The sequence below is a fragment of the Misgurnus anguillicaudatus genome, chromosome 6 (assembly GCF_027580225.2).
Source record: "Misgurnus anguillicaudatus chromosome 6, ASM2758022v2, whole genome shotgun sequence".
Taxonomy (NCBI): domain Eukaryota; kingdom Metazoa; phylum Chordata; class Actinopteri; order Cypriniformes; family Cobitidae; genus Misgurnus; species Misgurnus anguillicaudatus.
The window spans coordinates 30,105,635-30,125,190 of NC_073342.2; positions in this window are offsets into that span (position 1 = coordinate 30,105,635).

Genomic DNA, 19,556 nt, shown 5'->3' on the forward strand with positions numbered 1-19,556 from the left:
GCCATCAGCCAATCAAGAAAAAGCAGCTATTAGACAGGGTTATCGGAGGCCGATCCAAACGAAACGTGGTGGGCCTGTTTGTCTCTTGGCCATGAAGGTCTGTGCAGAGTAAGAAAAAATTCGGCCTCCGGGAGGCGCTATCACGTTTTTTCAGTGTTTAAGTGATTGTGTATTATGCAGTGTTTCAGATATCAACAAGATCTTTATATCATTTAATAGAGCTACATTTAATGAACAACTTTTCCTCAAGAAGCACTTGTCTCAGTCGAATCGTTTGATAGATATTCATCATTTTCTTTTAAACCTACTTTTGCGAACTAGTCCTAGGTTTTTTGACCAATCTGAACCAATCCAGTGCTGGAATATTCCTTAGACCCTGATTATCAATAATTATCAAAAAAAGTTGAACTTTGCACTCGTCGTCGCAACACTACAGTCAAAAGTACGAAGAGGCGGGGCCACAAATACTTAAATGGCTATCATTTATGATAGAAATGAGATATCAACATGAAACTTGGTACACATATGTATAGACCCATGCTGAGGTCACATGCAAAAAATTGCAGAGATTGTCCATTAGGTGGCGCTATAACCTAAGAACAAATAACCATAACTATAGCATATTTATATGACACATAAATATTTGTCTGACCTACTTGTTATTTTGCACATAACAACTACTTTCAGGTTCTTATAATGGTCTATGAGGATAATTATTTATCTTTGAAAGCATGCCATTCAACAGCCAACCAGTATTAACCATGTACGAGTCAAGCCTAATTATGTGTGATTACAACTAAACTCATGGGACTGTTGGTCTTATGTTTCCAAGTGTCTGTGAGGATTTTTAGTTCATCTTTCTGAAAATCGTTGCATCATACAGAATGTGTGCAAAGTAAACAGTTCTCTAGATCAGTGGTTCTTAATGCTTTAAATAATCAGCACAATAGTAGAGATCTTTATCAACTGAACTGATTGTGTCAGATGAGAGAAACATACAAAATGTGCAGAGCAGTGGTCCTCCAGAAATGGAGTAGAGAACCATTGCTCTATATGTTTATGTTTATATGAAAAAACTATTTTGTGAACTAATACTTGGTTTTTCACTCAACAACACTAAAGCCAATGCAATGCAATTTCCTGTAGTCTGTGAGCAAATATGAATGCCAAATTGTGATCACCAATTGTACATCTTATTCCTTTAGTTGTTTAACTTTGAATTACAAAAACAACTTTTCAAAACTACTAGAATTTTTTTAGTCAACAACAATAAAATCAGGGCAGTACATTTTTCTGTCCTCTGTGTGTAAAGGTATATCAAATACAAAATGTAATGAATTTGAATACCTGCTGTTGTAAGCATGGATTTCATGTGATGTCACACATTGGTGTAGGTGCCATTTGTACGACTGAATTGTAGCACGTGTGTTTAAAGGAACTCATAAAGATATGGATTAAAGTTTTTCATTATCCCCATTTATTTACATCAGTAGCATTAGGATTCTATTTTACCTTCCATGACATAAACGTGTCCTGACATTATGTATAATACAAAGTTGTTACATTTTTATATGTTCTTTTTCAAATATTGCACCAAAAATTATCATGTGATAATGCAATTGGTTATTATTCACATAAATTACCTGCTAGAACTCAACTTAATAACAGCACTTATGAAATTTAACGCAGACAAATGCTTACCAGCAAATCTTCTGCAAATCTACTAAATAACATGGCATTTGTTATTGACATAATTTGATATTGAAAACATATCTGGATCAGTTATTTGTTGGCCCAGCCTAAAATCACATGAAAATAATTGCAGAGCTATACCACTATTTGACAATTTAACATGACAGAGCCTAAACATGTTTCTATTAAAATATGTAACTGTGCTTTATTGTTTCCAAATCCAAAAATTTGTATTCTCTTACAATAACACAATAAAAGGATTATATGAAAAATATATACTCTCTGTGTGAAACACAGACCCTCATTAATATACTTAAAGAGTAACTAAACCCTAATCCAACTTTTTTTAGTTACTGATCTGTAAGAATGATGGTTTATTAGTGCTGTTAATTGATTTAAGTAAGTTTTTTGACATTTGGATATAAAGTGTTTCAATACTACAATATATGGTGTAAAACCATCTGAGTGCTGCCCTCTTCAGGTTGAACGGTGGCTACTGTAGTTGAATTTTCCTATTGGATGTTGGGTCCAAAAAATGACTCGTGACGTAAGCAGGTTCAAGCTTACCACGCCCTTGTTACGATCTCACCACACACTTGGTACGAGCTGAGGTTGTACCCTCTATCTCGGTTGGGATCTGCCTATTTTTCTTGCATTTTTTAAATATTGCCAGTGGGTGGAGTCAGTCTCTGACCAGGGGTTTAGTTACGCTTTAAGAGCATGCTTATCAGGATTTGAGGTAAAAATTTGTCTATCGTTATTTACTTTTCAACATTCAAGTTCAAGGTCAAGTTTCAAGTTCAAGTTTCACTTTATTTATCCTTAGAAAGGAAATTTAGTGTGCAGCAGGATATGTAAAAAAAAAACAACTAAAAATACCACCAGATGCCATCATCAACAACAACATTGTAGACACAATAGACACACATCAACATCAACAACACAGCAAAAAATGGGGACACTCCTTATCCTGTAACTAATGACAAAGACCAATACACTCTACAAGTCAATATGTCATAATGAACATAAGCAGAGATAATAAAATAATAAATAAACATTTACTATAAAAAATTACATAAAATGTCACCTAAGAGAATTCAAGTTCCTAATAGCCACAGGAATAAAAGAATCTCTGGCACGTCTGGTTCTTAACATAGGTATCTTAAAACTGCGACCTGAGGGGAGCAAATTAAATTCCCCAAAAAGTGGATGATCAGAACAATTAAAAATTTGCTTAGCCTTCCCTTGGACCCCTTGATCATATATATTTTGCAACTGTGGTAGCTGTACCCCAACCACCTTAGACGCAGCATTTACCAGCCTAGCTAGCTTACGCTTATTGTTCATTGAAAGGCCACTGTACCAAGCCACAATACAAAATGACAAGACAGATTGAATATTCAATACCAATTTTATGGTAAATTAATTGTAAAATGAAAAAAATTATTTTAGCCAGCAGATGGCAGAAGGTCATCTTCTGCCATCTGCTGGCTAAAATGATTATTTATTATTTAAAATGTATACTCAATGAAATTGTGTTCACAGGTTTTATCAATGGATGCATGATTTAACTTTATGAAGTAATTTGTTATTATGTTAAATAAACATTTCATCAATCATTCTTACGGTATCCGTTTTTACAGTCAAGTGACGTTCTGACAAAGGCGAAACATTTAAATAAGTTGATGAACTCTTGAAGGACATCAAGCATATGGAGATTGTTCATTTATTTCAAAGTCTTATTTCCTAACTCTGCCATTTCTGCTTCTGTGTGTAAATGCATATATGTGTGTTAGCTTATTCTTCATCATTGCTGTGTTATAGGTTAGCCCTGTGAGACTTATTTCTCTATATCAGAACATCATAGAGAAATTGTGGTGGGCTGTTTTGTCTCATGTTAACAATTTTTGAAACATTTTGTGTGGCAAATCTTGCAACGGCATGCACCACATCATTTTCTCTTCAAAAAATTTACCTAATTGGTAACATGTTAGTATTTCATATTCTAAGTATATTTAATAACAATGCAGCAAATCTAAACAGGCATGCCCTTAAAGGTCTTAAAGGGTCATATTATGAGTTTTTTTAAGATGTAAAATGAATCGTTGGTGTCCCCAGAGTGTGTATGTGAAGTGTTAGCTGAAAATACTCCACAGCTAATTTATTATAGCATGTTAAAATTGACACTTTGTAGGCCTGAGCAAAAGTGTGGCCTTTTTGGGTGTTTCATTTAAAATGCAAATGAGCGGATGAAATGCAAACACTGATCACAATGATGGTGGTTTGTTGTAATTGAAACTCAATTGTGCTCTCGATTATTTTATTTTTAATCTTTTTCATGTTTTCTAGGTTGATAAAAGCACTGGGGACCCAATTATAGCATTTACACATGGAAAAAGTCAGATTTTCACGCTATGACCCCTTTAAGGTCCCAGATCGCTTGAACCCCGCTAATCGCTGCTTGCAGCTATATTTAGGGTTTCGAGCACGAAGTGCTGAAAACCTATTGTATTTGTCTGTTTTATTATTATTATTTTTCCACGGTAAAACGCGTTGCCCAGCCCAAACCGTAAGTCGTAGAAAGTTGCCACTTGGTCAACTGGTTGTATATTAGCAGGCTACTCAGATACAGTGAATCAGCCAAATCGGCCCATAGGTGGCGCTATAGCAATGCTCGACGCGTTGGTGCTTATAACTCCTAAACCGGACATCAGACAGTCAAGTGTTTGGTATCATTGTAATCCCTGGTTCCAAACTTAAAAAATGTATATCTCCGATTTTATTTCCGTCATAAATTTTTTTCTGTATTTTAGATTTTGTCGAAAAAAATAAAAACGAACTAGTCCTAGGTTTTTCGCTCAATCAGAATCGTTCCAGTGCTAAAATGTTCCTTGGAGTTCAAATATCAATAATTATTAAAAAAAAGTTGAACTTTCGACTCACGGTCGATATGCCAAGCCCAAACGTCTGAAGTGTGCGCAGCCAATTGGACTTTTTTGGCTATAACTGGGGACAGAAATGAAGTATCAACACGACACTTGGTATTTGTGATGAGAGTCATGGCCTGAGGTTGCGTGCCTCGTTTCGTCACAGCGCCACCTAGTGCTCAGACGAATCATGTAAATGCTTATAACTTAGGCTGAGTTTGACGTATTTTCATGGGACTTTTATACTAAGAGTTTTGAATTGTTGCCGAGTCCAACGATACCAAACATGCCAGGTTTCGCCTTACGGTTAGCCCTGCACAGCAAAATAGCGCTTAAAAAACATGCGCGAATAACTCCGCGAGGGTTATTCCGATCGACTCGAAATAACCATAGGAAGAAATTAACTTGAACTTCTGAACAAAAAATTCTATTGGTGTTATGTTAAAATTTCCATTAGAAATGGCCGAAAATTGCAAAAAACGAAAAATTACATTCATTTTTTTTGTTTTTTAGATATAAATGCTTATAACTCTGCAACGAAATGACATTTTTTCACCAAATTTGATACGCTGATGTCTGAGCAGAGTCTGAGGCAATACAAAAAAAATGGTATGCCTGCACCACTAGTTGGCCTCATAATTGAACAAAACCTTTGACATTGAGTAAGCCCAATGGTCATACAACTGTTTCTTTACTAAACTAAAGTGAATAGCCGTGATTCTAGCTACAAGTAACACAGTCATGACTTGAGGTTGCATGCACGAGTCTGTCATAGCGCCACCTAGTGGTTATTTGTTTTTTTCACTTAAAAATACTGCAAAATTACATCTAAAATCATGAGTCATCATGGATAATGTCTTTCATGGCTTTGAGTATAATCATTGGTGGATTGCAATTCACTCACTAGCAACCAATGAGAATACCCTAGCAACCATTTAACAAGAGCTGTATCTCTGTATCAGAACATCGTAGAGACATGGGGTTCGGCTCTTTTGACTCATTAACACTATTTTAACATTTTGTGACCCAAGTTTTACCACTGCAAGCACCACAAACATTTCCTTCAGTGTTCTGTTTGTCAATGTTCCGTGAGAAGAGAGGGAGACATTTCACTGAATGATAACACCTTTTTTGCTGACAACTTTGAACACGTGTGTCTGGTAGCTGCGAATGACTTCACATTAAGGACGTGACATGTTTGTCCTATAGGTGTACGCGTGTTTAAGCATACATAGTCTGTATGAACCGTTTCTGACCACCTCATTTGTTTTTGTGGATGCTGGATCAGCCTGGTCGATGATGTCTGACGTCTTTGACGTGCTTTAATGCTCGAAACCCGGGAAATGCTGCTTGCAGCTTTAATTATTTTTATTATTTTTCTTCTGCCGTAAAACGGATCGTGCAGACCAAACCGTAAGGCCTAGAGACTTGAGACTTGGCCAAATGATAGGTCTCACTCGTGCGCGAACTTGACAGAGTATGAACCCAATCGGCCTATGGGGGGCGCTACAGCGATGGCAAACACGTTTATGCTCATAACTCCCACAATTCTTGTCCAAATGTCAAGTGTCCTATATCCCTGGATTCCTTGCATCAAGACGAACAAAATGTATATCTCCGATTTCATTTCCGTCATAAAAAATTTTCCGCTATTTTCGATTTTGTCTAAAAAAATAAAAACGAACTAGTCCTAGGTTTTTCGCCCGATCGGAATCATTCCAGTGCTAAAATGTTCCTTGGAGTTTGAATATCAATAATTATTAAAAAAAAGTTGAACTTTCGACTCACGGTCAACATGCCACGCCCAAACGTCTGTAGTGTGCGCAGCCATTTGGACTTTATTGGCTATAACTGGGAACAGGAATGAAGTATCAACACGACACTTGGTACTTGTGATGAGAGTCACAGCCTGAGGTTTCATGCATCGTTTCGTCACAGCGCCACCTAGTGGTCAGACGAATCTAATAATGCTTATAACTAGGGCTGAGTTTAACGTATTTTCAGGGGACTTTTTTCCTTAAAGTTTTGAATTGTTGCCGAGTCCAACGATACCAAACATGCCAGTTTTTGCGTAACGGTTAGCCCTGCACAGCAAAATAGCGCTTAAAAAACACGCGCGAATAACTCCGCGAGGGTTAATCCGATCGACTCGAAACAACCATAGGAAGAAATTAACTTTACCTTCTGAACAAAAAACTCTATTGACGTTATGTTAAAATTTCCATCAGAAATGGCCGAAAATTGCAAAAAACGAAAAATTACCTCCAAATTTGGTGTTTTTTACACATAAATGGTTATAAGTCTGCAACGAAATAAAATTTTTTCACCAAATTTGATACGCTGATGTCTGAGCAGAGTCTGAGGCAATACAAAAAAAATTGTATGCCTGCACCACTAGTTGGCCTCATAATTGAACAAAATCTTTGACATTGAGTGAGCCCAATGGTCATACAACTGTTTCTTCACTATACTAAACTGAATAGCCGTAATTCTAGCTACAAGTAACACAGTCATGACCTGAGGTTGCATGCACGAGTTTGTCATAGCGCCACCTAGTGGTTATTTGTTATTTTCACTTAAAAATTCTGCAACCTTACATCAAAAATCATGAGTCATCATGGATTATGCCTTTCATGGCTTTGAGTATAATCATTAGTGGACTGCAATTCACTTCCTAGCAACCAATGAGAATACCCTAGCAACCATTTAGCAAGAGCTGTATCTCTGTATCAGAACATCGTAGAGACATGGGGTTCGGCTCTTTTGACTCATTAACAGTATTTTAACATTTTCTGACCCGAGTTTTACCACTGCAAGGACCACAAACATTTCCTTCAGTGTTCTGTTTGTCAATGTTCCGTGAGAAGAGAGGGAGACATTTCACTGAATGATAGCAACTTTTTTCCTGATAACTTTGAACAAGTGTGTCTGGTAGCTAATTTTTCATCATTTATTTTGTACAATGCAGCAAATATACACATGTATGCCCTTAAAGGTTTTAATTTCCCAAATCGCTTGAACCCCGGTAATCGCTGCTTGCAGCTATATTTATTGTTCTTTTTATTATTTTTCTTCTGCCGTAGAACGGATCGTGCAGACCAAACCGTAAGGCCTAGAGACTTGAGACTTGGCCAAATGGTAGGACCCAATTTGGGGAGAGGTTGATAGAGTATCAACCCGATTGGCCTATAGGTGGCGCTATAGCGATAACAAACGCGTTGATGCTCATAACTCCCACAAATCTTGTCCAAATGTCAAGTGTCTTATATCACCGGAATCCTTGCGTCAAGACGAACAAAACGTATATCTCCGATTTCATTTCCGTCATTAATTTTTTTTCGCTATTTTCGATTTTGTCGAAAAAAATAAAAACGAACTAGTCCTAGGTTTTTTGTCCGATCGGAACCGTTCCAGTGCTGTAATATTCCTTGGAGTGTGAATATCAAAAGTTATCAAAAAAATTTTTAACTTTATACTCGTCGTCGTCAAGCCACGCCCAAACGCCCCCAATGGGCGGAGCCTCTTGGACTTAAATGGCTATAACTTGGGATTGGAAAGAGGTATCGAAACCAAATTTGGTACACATATACAGCTGACTACTCTGGGGTCACCTGAAAAAAATTGCGCCGCTTGACCACTAGTTGGCGCTATAACACCACCTCAACTTTGAAGGTCTGTAACTACAGAAATATGGGACCGATCAACTTGACATTTGGCACCGGTGCTCCTGGTCTAGGGTACTATCTATGTGTAAAAGGAATTTTGCGTAGCTCAAAAAACATGGCCGCCATCAGCCAATCAAGAAAAAGCAGCTATTAGACAGGGTTAACGGAGGCCGATCCAAACGAAACGTGGTGGGCCTGTTTGTCTCTTGGCCATGAAGGTCTGTGCAGAGTAAGAAAAAATTCGGCCTCCGGGAGGCGCTATCACGTTTTTTCAGTGTTTAAGTGATTGTGTATTATGCAGTGTTTCAGATATCAACAAGATCTTTATATCATTTAATAGAGGTACTTACAATGAACAACTTTCCCTCAAGAAGCACTTGTCTCAGTCGAATCGTTTGATAGATATTCATCATTTTCTTTTAAACCTACTTTTGCGAACTAGTCCTAGGTTTTTTGACCAATCTGAACCAATCCAGTGCTGGAATATTCCTTAGACCCTGATTATCAATAATTATCAAAAAAAAGTTGAACTTTGCACTCGTGGTCGCAACACCACGGTCAAAAGTACGAAGAGGCGGTGCCACAAATACTTAAATGGCTATCATTTATGATAGGAATGAGATATCAACACGAAATTTGGTACACATATGTATAGTCCTAGGCCGAGGTAACATGCAAAAAATTTCAGAGATTGTCCACCAGGTGGCGCTATAACCAAAGAACAAAGAACGATGACTATAGCATATGTATACAACACATAAATATTTGTCTGACCTACTTGTTATTTTGCACATAACATCTGCTTTCAGATTCTTATAAGGGTCTATTAGGATAATTACATATCTTAGAAAACATGCCGACCAACAGCCAGCCAGCATTAAGCATGTACGAGTCCAGCGTAATGGTCTGCGATTACAACTAAACTGATGGGCCTGTTTGTATTATGTTCTCAAGTGTCTGTGAGGATTTTTGGCTCATCATTCCGGAAATATTTGCATCTAGAACAACGGGTGTTACGTTAACTGTCCCCTTGATCAGTGGTTCTCAAAACTATTCCTGGATGCCCACTGCTCTGCACATATACAAAAGTCTTCTATTTTAAACAAATCCACTTTAATCATCAGTAGAGATTTGTATGAACTGAACTGATTGTGTCAGATGAGAGAATCATACAAAATGTGCCGAGCATTGGGTCTCGAGAAACCACTGCGGTTCACTGAGTTGAAAGTACTGCTCTAGATGTTTATGTTTATATGAAAAGCAATTTTGTGAATTTGCTGTACTATCTGGGCAAATATCAATATGAAACATAAAATAATTGTTTGCTGTTGTATTCCAAGATTTGATGTGATGTCACATAGTGATGTGGGCACCATTTGTAACCTGTATTCGTTATTTAATTTGTAGCTGCTGTTATGTTCCTTTTGTCCATGGGTTTGCATCTGCATGAAAATTATTATAAGATTCAATGATTTGCAGTCATTTGCCTCATTAAAACTAAAAGACTTGAGGTAATCAATTCAAGCATTTTGAAATGTGGCATTTTCAAAATGGGTCAGACTAAGTATATCTAACTAATTAACTAGTAATCTGAAGCTTATGACAAAAAATTAATAGTTTTATTAAGATCTGGTTGATTAAACATACAGTAGCCATTAAGTTAAGACTGTGTTTTTTAGGACTAGTCTGAAGAACTAGTAGTTAGTTAGGGCTAATCAGTCTTACTATTTGGAATTAAATATAATTTAAATAATTTAAATATTTTTTCACATGATACTTAAAGCAGTTATGTTCAATCATGAAGACAAAAATGTATGACTAACTTTTAAGACTAGTCTTAGAGATTAATGTTACTGACCATTGCTTTAAATGTAGTTACAGACAAAAATTTAGGTTTATGTTTTAGTTGTCTTATTTGAAAATAGCTTACACTGGCCTTTCTTTAAATATATCAGGGCCATAGTTTTGTCTTAAGATGTACACCAGTAATGTTTTTAAAAGGTTTGTTTGTAAAAAGTACCTAAATGTTTTTACATAACTAATGGCTAGTCATGCATCAATTTAAACCTTTGGGAAACAACCCAATAAAATTATAAATTCTTCAAATCCTAAAGGTATGAAAAAGATTGCTGTAAATATGTGGATTCTTAAAGAACAGGCCAACATTAGAAATAATAACTTATAATCATACATAAAGAGAATATATATTTGGTTATCAGTAGCTTTAATATTCTAATCTATTTTCCATGACATGTCATGATGTGTCTTATAAAGTTTTTAATAATTGTTTATAGAATTATTGCAATGAAATTGTAATGTTATGATACAATTGGTTGTTTTAAATGTAAATGATTATCTGAAAACTTACTCTAGCACAGCACATGTGTGAACACAAATAAGTGCCTAATAGCAAATCTGACTGACATTTGCTTAATGACATCATATTTGTTATTAACTCCATTTGATATAAACAACACATCTGGATCAATTATGTATGGGCATAGCCAGTGGTTAAATATAAAAATATGCAGAGGTTTAGTGCTATTTTTAGGCCTAATATAATATGACAGAGGCTGTCATCTGAAAAACGTGTACGTTTGCACATAATATCTATGTCAAAGAATATATGTTCTATAAGAACAATTACTTTTGTTAAAAAATAGTCTAATACATTTAAACAAGCAAACATTTAGTAAGACCTACAGAATAGATCTCTATGAACTAAAATGACTGTTTCAGATGAGAGAAACATACAAAATGTGCAGAGCATGTTTGTGTATATGTTCCTTTTGTCCATAAAAATATATACGGTTTAATAACTTGCATACCTCACTTTATTTACCTAATTAAAACAGAAAGCCTTCATGGTACTCGATTAAAGGACATGAACATGAATCTGCTAAATGAAATGATATTTGTTATTGACACGATTTAATAACACCATCCACCATTCAGATAACGTATCTGGTTGTTTTATTAAATTGTTTCAGTTCTTACACTCAACAACAATAAAGCCAGTGCAGTACAATTTTCTCTACACTGTATAAATTAATTTATATATATTTATATATATCAAATACAAAAACAACTTTGAAAAAGTATAGCTATCACACAGTCATTTTGAAAATGGCCCTGACGAACGGCCCCTAAAGTTTATGACAAAGCATACAATGTATTATTGAGATCAGGCAATATACTCAAATTCCTTATTGTGGTTTTTAGGTGCAATTTTCCGTTATGTCCACTAGATGGCAGAAGAGGATCAATCACTGGCTGACATTTGAACTCACAGAAAACACAGAAGATGATTACTCTTTAACTAATTCTACTATTAATAGAAATCTGTTCACATTTAAAGGTGCAGTGTGTAATTTTTAGAAGGATCTCTTGACAGAAATGCAAAATGATATACAAAACTATATTATCAGGGGTGTATAAAGACCTTTCATAATGAACCGGTATGCGTTTATTACCTTAGAATGAGACCTTTTTATCTACATACACCAAGGTCCCCTTACATGGAAGTCAACATTTTCTGGCGCCATTTTTCTACAGAAGCCCCTAACGGACACATTTTTTACTAAGTTGTCTCCGACGATGACATGTTTGTCTGGTCGCGGCTACCGTAGCTTCTCTATGTGTTTCAAAAGCGAGGGGTGAGTAGTGGACTAAGCCATTGGTTGCAATTTGTGACCTCACCACTAGATGCCACTAAAATGTACACACTGCACCTTTAACTTCATGATTTTACTGTTATAATATTAAAATCAAATTTAGTGAAAGACTACCACTTCAATTGTTCTGAGTTGTCAGTTTTATCACTCATGTCACTTTATGATAGCTGTGAAACGTGAACATAATTTTGGAGGCACTTACACGACATTTGCAGTAAGAATTATATTTTTATGTTTTTTTTAAAAAAAACTACATACAAAGTGAGTGTGTAACCATGTCAGTATTAAGTCTTGTTCTTTAACAGTCTTGTTTCTCCTTTCTCAGGTAAACGTGTGTGTGTATAATATACAATGCAGAATATCTATATGGCCATGTCCTTAAACGTCTTGTGATCCCAAATAGCTTGAACCCCGCTAATCGCTGCTTGCAGCTATATTTCTATTTATTATTTTTCTTCTGCCGTAAAACGGAACGTGCAGACCAAACCGTAAGGCCTAGAGACTTGAGACTTGGCCAAATGGTAGGTCTCATTCGTGCGCGAAGTTGACAGAGTGTCACCCCAATCGGCCTATGGGGGGCGCTATAGCGATGGCAAACGCGTTGATGCTCATAACTTCCACAATTCTTGTCCTAATGTCAAGTGTCTTATATCCCTGGATTCCTTGCGTCAAGACGAACAAAATGTATATCTCCGATTTCATTTCCGTCATTAAAAATTTTCCGCTATTTTCGATTTTGTCGAAAAAAATAAAAATGAACTAGTCCTAGGTTTTTTGTCCGATCGGAACCGTTCCAGTGCTGTAATATTCCTTGGAGTGTGAATATAAAAAGTTATCAAAAAAAAGTTGAACTTTATACTCGTCGTCGTCAAGCCACGCCCAAACGCCCCCAATGGGCGGAGCTTCTTGGACTTAAATGACTATAACTTGGGACTGGAAAGAGGTATCGAAACCAAATTTGGTACACATATACAGCGGACTATTCTGGGGTCACGTGAAAAAAATTGCATCGCTTGACCACTAGTTGGCGCTATAACACCACCTCAACTTTGAAGGGCTGTAACCAGAGAAATATGGAACCGATCAACTTAAGATTTGGCACCGGTGCTTCTGGTCTAGGGTACTATCTATTTCTAAAAGGAATTTCGCGTAGCTAAAAGAACATGGCCGCCATCGGCCAATCAAGAAAAAGCAGCTATTAGACAGGGTTAACAGAGGCCGATCAAAATGAAACGCGTTGGGCCTGTTTGTCTCTTGGCCATGAAGGTCTGTGCAGAGTAAGAAAAAATTCGGCCTCCGGGAGGCGCTATCGCGTTTTTTCAGTGTTTAAGTGATTGTGTATTATGCAGTGTTTCAGATATCAACAAGATCTTCATATCATTTAATAGAGGTACTTATAATGAACAACTTTTCCTCAAGAAGCATTTGTCTCAGTCGAATCGTTTGTTAGATATTCATCATTTTCTTTTAAACCTACTTTTGCGAACTAGTCCTAGGTTTTTTGACCAATCTGAACCAATCCAGTGCTGGAATATTCCTTAGACACTGAATATCAATAATTATCAAAAAAAAGTTGAACTTTGCACTTTTCGTCGCAACACCACGGTTAAAAGTACGAACAGGCGGTGCAACAAATACTTAAATGGCTATCATTTATGATAAGAATCAGATATCAACACGAAACTTGGTACACATATGTATAGACCAAGGCCGAGGTCACATGCAAAAAAATTGCAGAGATTGTCCACTAGGTGGCGCTATAACCTAAGAACAAAGAACGATGACTATAGCATATGTATACGACACATAAATATTTGTCTGACCTACTTGTTATTTTGCACTTAACATCTGCTTTCAGATTCTTATAAGGGTCTATTAGGATAATTACATATCTTAGAAAACATGAGACCAACAGCCAGCCAGCATTAACCATGTACGAGTCCAGTGTAATGGTGTGTGATTACAACTAAACTGATGGGCCTGTTTGTCTTATGTTCTCAAGTGTCTGTGAGGATTTTTGGCTCATCATTCCGGAAATATTTGCATCTAGAACAACGGGTGTTACGTTAACTGTCCCCTAGATCAGTGGTTCTCAATGTTATTCCTTTGTATATTGTTGTATGTGAGTATTAAGTCTTATTGTCCAACATTGCGATTTCTGCTTGCTTTTATAAATGTGTGTGTGTGTGTGTGTGTGTGTGTGTGTGTGTTTTAGGCCATATACACATGCTGGTTGTATCAGGGCTACAACAACTTAGGATGCCCCAAAAGAGGGCTAAACAATTAGCAACATACTGTGCCTTGTCTGCCACCATATATGGTAAAGTCGATGCCATTTATATTAATAGCAACTGCAAAAAATGGGAGAGATTGTCCACTAGGTGGTGCTATAACATGAGAACAATAAACAATGTCTATAGCATATGTATATGATATATAAGTATTGGTCTGACGTAATTGTTATTTGCATATAAAATCTACTTTCAGGTTCATCTTTCTGAAAAAATGTGTGTGAAGTAAAAGTTCTCTAGATCAGTGTTTCTCAACACACCTGCTTCAAATAATTAGCACAATAGTAGAGATCTCTATGAACTAAACTGATTATGTCAGATGAGAGAAACATTCAAAATGTGCAGAGCAGTGGTCCACCAGAAATGGAGTAGAGAAACACTGCTCTAGATGTTTATGTTTATATGAAAAAACTATTTTGTTAACTAATACTTGGTTTTTCACTCAACAACAGTAAAGACAATGCAGTACAATTTCCTGTAGTCTTTGAGACAATATAAATGCCAAATTGTGATCACCAATTGTAAGTCTTATTCCTTTAGTTGTTTAAGTTTGAATTACAAAAACAACTTTTCAAAATTACTCCTAGGGTTTTCAGTCAACAACAATAAAATCAGTATAGTACATTTTTTCTGTCCTTTGTGTGTAAAGATATATCAAATACAAAATGTAATGAATTTGAATACCTGCTGTTGTATGCAAAGATTTCATGTGATGTCACACAGTGGTGTAGGTGTCATTTGTACGACTGAATTGCAGCACGCATGTTTATAGGAAATCATTAAGATATGGATTAAAGTTTTCCATTTTACCCAAAACTCTGAGCATCATCAGAAATGAATTGCTGCTATCAAGAGGATATATGTCTGGCTGTATTTACATCAGTAGCATTAGTATTCTATTCTACCTTCCATGACATAAACGTGTCCTGACATGATGTATAATATAGTTACATTTTTATACGTTCTTTTTAAAATATTGCACCCAAAACTTCATGTAATAATGCAATTGGTTATTATTCACATACATGACCTGCTAGAACCCAACTAAATAGTTGCACTTTATGAAAGTGAACACAGTCAAATGCTCACCAGCAAATATGCTGCAAATCTTCTAAATGACATGACACTTGTTATTGACACAATTTGATATTGAAAACATATCTGGATAAGTTATTTATTGGCCCACCCTAAAATCACATGCCAATGATTGCAGAGCTATACCACTATTTGACAATTTAACATGACAGCCTAAAAATGTTTCTATTAAAATGTGTAACATTGCTTTATTGTTTCCAAATCCAAAAATCAGTATTCTCTTATATACTCTCTGTGTGAAACACAGACCCTCATTAACATACTTAAGAGCATGCTTATTAGGATTTGAATTAAAAATGTGTCTATCTTTTTTCCTTTACAATATTCACTACTAATTTTATGTAAAATTAATTGTAAAATTATTATTTATTATTCAAAAATGTATACCCAATGAAATTGTGTTCACGTTTTATCAATGGATACATGATTTAACTTTATGAAGTCATTTATTATTATGTTAAATAAACATTTTATCAATCATTCTGAGTGTATCTGTTTTTACAGTCAAGCGACATTCTGACAAAGGCGAAACATTTAAATAGGTTGATGAACTCTTGAAGGACATCAAGCATATGGAGATTGTTCATTTATTTCAAAGTCTTATTTCCTAACTCTGATATTTCTGCTTCTGTGTGTAAATGCATGTAGGTGTGTTAGCTTATTCTAAATCATTGCTGTGTTATAGGTTAGCCCTGTGAGACTTATATCTCTATATTAGAACATCATAGAGAAATTGTGGTGGGCTGTTTTGTCTCATGTTAACAATTTTTGAAACATTTTGTGTGGCAAATCTTGCAACGGCATGCACCACATCATTTTCTCTTTAACCTAATTTACCTAATTGGTAACATGTTAGTATTTCATATTCTAAGTATATTTGATAACAATGCAGCAAATCTAAACAGGCATGCCCTTAAAGGTCTTAAAGGGTCATATTATGAGTTTTTTTTAGATGTAAAATGAATCGTTGGTGTCCCCAGAGTGTGTATGTGAAGTGTTAGCTGAAAATACTCCACAGCTAATTTATTATAGCATATTAAAATTGACACTTTGTAGGCCTGAGCAACAGTGTGCGGTTTGGGTGTGTCCTTTAAAATGCAAATGAGTAGATGAAATTCAAACACTGATCACAATGATGGTAGTTTGTTGAATGATACTCAATTGTGCTCTCGATTATTTTATTTTTTATCTTTTTCATGTTTTCTAGGTTGATATAAGCACTGGGGATCCAATTATAGCACTTACACATGGAAAAAGTCAGATTTTCACGCTATGACCCCTTTAAGGTCCCAGATCGCTTGAACCCCGCTAATCGCTGCTTGCAGCTATATTTAGGGGTTCAAGCCCGAAGGGCTGAAACCCTATTGTATTTGTATGGATTTTTATTATTCTTATTCTATTTATTATTTTTCTTCTGCCGTAAAACGGATCGTGCAGACCAAACCGTAATGCCTAGAGACTTGAGACTTGGCCAAATGGTAGGTCTCATTCGTGCGCGAAGTTGACAGAGTGTCACCCCAATCGGCCTATGGGGGGCGCTACAGCGATGGCAAACGCGTTGATGCTCATAACTTCCAGAATTCTTGTCCAAATGTCAAGTATCTTATATCCCTGGATTCCTTGCGTCAAGGCGAACAAAATGTATATCTCCGATTTCATTTCCGTCATTAAAAATTTTCCGCTATTTTCGATTTTGTCGAAAAAAATAAAAACGAACTAGTCCTAGGTTTTTCGCTCGATCGGAATCGTTCCAGTTCTAAAATGTTCCTTGGAGTTTGAATATCAATAATTATTGAAAAAAAGTCGAACTTTCGACTCACGGTCGGCATGCCACGCCCAAACGTCTGAAGTGTGCTCAGCCACTTGGACTTTATTGGCTATAACTGGGGACAGAAATGAAGTATCAACACGATACTTGGTACTTGTGATGAGAGTCATGGCCTGAGGTTGCGTGCCTCGTCTCGTTACAGCGCCACCTAGTGGTCAGACGAATCATTTAAATGCTTATAACTTAGGCTGAGTTTGACGTATTTTCATGCAACTTTTTTCCTTGGAGTCCTGAATTGTTGCCGAGTCCAACGATACCAAACATGCCAGGTTTTGTCTTTTGGTTAGCCCTGTGCAGCAAAATAGCGCTTAAAAAACATGCGCAAATAACTCCGCAAGGGTTATTCCGATCGACTCGAAACGACCATAGGAAGAAACTAACCTTACCTTCTGAACAAAAAGTTCTATTGGCGTTATGTTAAAATTTCCATCAGAAATGACCGAAAATTGCAAAAAACGAAAAACTACCTCCAAATTTTGTGTTTTTTACACAGAAATGGTTATAACTCTGCAACGAAATTACATTTTTACACCAGATTTGATACACTGATGTCTGAGCAAAGTCTGAGGCAATACAAAAAAAATTGTATGAACGCACCACTAGTTGGCCTCATAATTGAACAAAACCTTTGACATTGAGCTAGCCCAATGGTCATACAACTGTTTTTTCACTAAACTAAAGTATATAGCCATGATACTAGCTAAATGTAAAACTGTCATGATTTATGGTTGCATGCACGAGTTTGTCATAGCGCCACCTAGTGGTTTTTTATTTTCACATAAAAATACTGCAACCTTACATCTAAAATCATGAGTCATCATGGATTATGCCTTTCATGGCTTTGAGTATAATCCTTGGTGGATTGCAATTCACTCCCTAGCAACCAATGAGAATACCCTAGCAACCATTTAGCAAGAGCTGTATCTCTGTATCAGAACATCGTAGAGACATGGGGTTCGGCTCTTTTGACTCATTAACACTATTTTAACATTTTGTGACCCGAGTTTTGCCACTGCAAGCACGACAAACATTTCCTTCAGTGTTCTATTTGTCAATGTTCCGTGATAAGAGAGGGAGACATTTCACTGAATGAAAGCACCTTTTTTGCTGATAACTTTGAACACGTGTGTCAGGTAGCTTATTTTTCATTATTTATTTTGTACAATTCACCGAATCTACACAAGCATGCCCTTAAAGGTCTTAATGTCCCAAATCGCTTGAACCCCGTTAATCGCTGCTTGCAGCTATATTTAGGGTTTCGAGCACGAAGTGCTGAAAACCTATTGTATTTGTCTGTTTTATTATTAGGGTTTCGAGCACGAAGTGCTGAAAACCTATTGTATTTGTCTGTTTTATTAGGGGTTCAAGCCCGTAGGGCTGAAACCCTATTGTATTTGTCCTGATTTTTATTATTATTTTTCTTCTGCCGTAAAACGGATCGTGCAGACCAAACCGTAAGGCCTAGAGACTTGAGACTTGGACAAATGATAGGTTTCATTCGTGCGCGAACTTGACAGAGTGTCATCCCAATCGGCCTATGGGGGGCGCTACAGCAAAGGCAAACGCTTTGATGCTCATAACTTCCACAATTCTTGTCTAAATGTCAAGTGTCTTATATCCTTGGATTCCTTGCGTCAAGACGAACAAAATGTATATCTCCGATTTCATTTCCGTCATGAAAAATTTTCCGCTATTTTCGATTTTGTCGAAAAAAATAAAAACGAACTAGTCCTAGGTTTTTCGCTCAATCGGAATCATTCCAGTGTTAAAATGTTCCTTGGAGTTCGATTATCAATAATTATTAAAAAAAAGTTGAACTTTCGACTCACGGTTGACATGCCACGCCCAAACGTCTGAAGTGTGCGCAGCCACTTGGACTTTATTGGCTATAACTGGGGACAGAAATGAAATATCAACACGATACTTCGTACTTGTGATGAGAGTCATGGCATGAGGTTGCGTACCTCGTCTCGTCACAGCGCCACCTAGTGGTCAGACGAATCATTTAAATGCTTATAACTTAGGCTGAGTTTGACGTATTTTCATGGGACTTTTTTCCTTAGAGTTTTGAATTGTTGCCGAGTCGAACGATACCAAACATGACAGGTTTCGCCTTACGGTTAGCCCTGGGCAGCAAAATAGCGCTTAAAAAACACGCGCGAATAAGTCCGCGAGGGTTATTCCGATCGACTCGAAACGACCATAGGAAGAAATTAACTTTACCTTCTGAACAAAAAACTCTATTGGCGTTATGTTAAAATTTCCATCAGAAATGGCCGAAAATTGCAAAAAACGAAAAATTACCTCCAAATGTTGTGTTTTTTACCCATAAATGGTTATAACTCTGCAACGAAATGACATTTTTTCACCAAATTTGATACGCT